This window comes from Asparagus officinalis, chromosome 10, assembly GCF_001876935.1.
Source record: "Asparagus officinalis chromosome 10, Aspof.V1, whole genome shotgun sequence".
Taxonomy (NCBI): Eukaryota; Viridiplantae; Streptophyta; class Magnoliopsida; order Asparagales; family Asparagaceae; genus Asparagus; species Asparagus officinalis.
In genome coordinates, this window is record NC_033803.1 from 57,150,889 (window position 1) to 57,154,220 (window position 3,332).

Here is a 3,332-nt window from a genome sequence, read left to right on the forward strand (position 1 = left end):
TGTCTCGCGGGCCGAGACAGCAAACACTGTCTCGCCCGTCGAGACAGCAAAAGCTGTCTCGCGAACCTGTTTTCTGCCAACTGTTCTTGGAGGTTATAAATACCCTCCAAAGGCCATTTTTCCAGGGGGCTGATCATTGTGAGTACTTCAGAGCAATCCAGAGCAATCCAGGGCAGAGAGAGAGCAGAGGTGCTGATCTTACGGCCAATCCTTGATAATCAGGCTTTGACTTGATTTCAAGAAGAACGACTATCTTACATCGATAAGATATCGTTTCAATTTCTCACTTCGATAAACGAAGTCAGAATCATAAACCCCTCACGGTTCAATCAGAATCTGTGATTTGGTGGTCCACGAGTCAAAGCGCTCCCGGCACAGGCAAAGATCCCACGAAAGCAGTGATCCAAACAACGATCCTGCGTTTATTTTCTCAAGAGTTGTAATTTTCTTTTTGTTGTGTAAAAGAGTCTTATAAAAAGGCTGTTTTCTTTGAATTTATTGTAATCGACCGAAGATATAATGAATTCCACAACGAAACCAACTTTTGACGCAAACAAGCTGGCGACCACAGTGGGAGCCAACGGTCTCGCTGCCGAGACCGTCGTGTCGCAGCCGATCAAGATTCCAGTTGAATCCATGGTCGAATACGAATTCGACCAGACCAAGTTTGAGGAATATCTCTCATCATCCTCTTCAAGATCTTCATTATCTCGCAAGTACAAGAGGATCTCACAATTGAGGAAGAGTTGCATGCCAAAGAAGGCACAAAATGAAGACTCTCGCTTGATTGTTGCTGAGAATTTCACTCGCAACACCTCTGCTCAAAATGGCTCTTATCTAATTGAAGAGTCATCGAATCAAAGCCCGACGACATTGACGAAAAGAGCTCGTCAGAGACAGCGTCAGCGTCTTGCTCGTCAAATAGCTAAGGCATTTGAACAAACCGACGGAGTTCGTTATTATGCGGACTTAGAGTCGAGGAAACAACAAGTGGTTCGTTCAACGCAACGACGAACTACTCACGTTTCTGCACAATTCACAACGGAGGAATGGACACTCATCAAAAGGGCTCGTTCGACCCTCCAAGAACGTATACAAAAACGTCGTGCAAACGTTGTTCATGCCCGTGCTCTCTTACAACAAAGACGAGAAAGGAGGAAGGAAACGGTGACCAAAGAATCACCAAAACTCCGCCAAGTTTGGATTCTGAAGTCTGGACTTATGCAAAATCAGCATTCGGAGCCCGTTAAGACTCCATACCCACAAGGGGGTGGTTCTAAACGTGCGACTCCCGACATAACCTTGGATCGCTTAAAGACAAAAATAAATTGTCCTGAGAATGCCAACAAGGTTTTATACCCCCAGAAGAAGACGCATTCACCAAATGATATCGTCATACCTGGGAGATCATACCAACAGACGATACGATTTTTTGGCAATCATACCGATGAATCGTATTATCAAGTTGGGGTTGTGAATAATTTTCGAAAGAGAGTTATTCGAGAGATAAACTCTCGTTGTTCCTGTGCGCGACTCGTTAAAACAGCATTATCAGAATGTGACTGTTTCAAACGAGAAGTCATCCCACGAAAAGTCTCTGTATTATCGAAACCTAAGCCGAGACATTTCCGCAAAAGAAGAGCAGCTGTCCAAAATGATGAATTCCCTGAAGTCACCATCAACGTGGCTGATAAAAGAAAGTCTAAACGGCATTCGAGTGAATCAAATCCCGACTTTTATCCGAAAGGAAAAGTCAATCCAAGAATTGGTCAAAGAATGTCTCGACTCCAATTAGGAGCTATCAGACGCAGAGACTACAAGAGAATGCAAGAAGGAATGTCCTCGGAGGATGAATTCTCGGACACTTATTCTGCAATCGCTTCTGATGATACAATGTCTAGCACAGGACAAATCAGAGAAGTATTCACAATCACTGCTGATCAGTTCACTCAAATACTTCAGGAAGCTCTAGCCAAACAACGTGAAGAAATTAGAGCTGAAGTGAAGACAGAAATGAAGTTGGCTATCCAACAAATGAGAGAGTTGCTAACTCAACAACCTCAACCTCCCGAGTCCAGTCAAAGAACTGAATCCAGCCGCCGCAATCAAAATATTACAGATGACAGTGATCCAGAAGTGGATGAAGTCATCTTGGCTGATACACCTCCCAATAGCAATAACGCTGGGGGTGGTTTGACACATTCTCCCAATAACGATATTGGGAGTGGTTCAATAGCACCTCTTACAGGGGGTGGTCTAACTCATTCTCCTCAACGTCATTCGAATGAAGACATAGACGATGACGGGAAAATGAAAGAGCTTGAAAACAAAATCAATGCTTTGATGACGGCTCAAGAAGTTAAGAAGACGGGTATTCCATGTCCCTATCCAAGGGAATGGGATTCAATACCATACCCGGCGAAGTTCAATCTGATTAACTTCACGCCGTTTGAGGGGAAGAGTTTGCCGATTCAGCACTTGATTTATTTCAAGTCTCATTTGGACGTGATCTCTGGAAACGAGGCTTTAATGGTCCGGTCATTCGTTGGCACCCTTCGTGGGCCCGCCTTCGATTGGTACCGACGGCTCAAGCCAGGGAGCATCAATTGTTGGGATGACATGGAAAGTTTGTTCCTCAGCAATTTCTTCGATGATGACACCGAAGTGTCAATCGGAATCCTTTTGGATGAGAAGCAAAAAGACGGAGAGTCAGTCGACAATTTTGTCAAGCGTTTCCGTAACATGGCGATGAATTGCAGAGATCCTATTACAGAGGAGTTCATCCTGCAAACATGCCACAATAACCTCTCCATCGATGTCTTGGAAGCTTTGGGGGTTGAGCCGTCCACAACTTGGAAGGAGTTAAAATTTCGTGGCGAACAAGCTGAACACTTTCTTAAAAGAAAGGAAGCTGAGAAAGGCCAACAAATGACATCTGCAATCATTGGGAACGCAACTTTCGATCCGAAGTTTCAAAAAGAATATTCATTCGAAGAGGATGAAGCTCCAGCCATATTGGAATACCTCCTCGCTAATGACAAAATCGAGCTACCACCTATTAAAGATCAGGATGGAGCTAAGATGATTACGGATCCAAATTACTGTGCGTACCACAGAAGGATTCTTCATCCCACCGAAATTTGCTTTGGACTCAAAAACAAAATCCAAGCCTTAATTGACTCCGGCGTCATAACGGCCAAAGAAGTCGAGTAAAGACGACCATACTACTCCATCAGATACACGAGTATAAACTGTTTTCCCCAACTCCATTGGGTACACGAGTATAAACTGTTTTCCCTAACTCCATTGGGTACACGAGTATAAACTGTTTC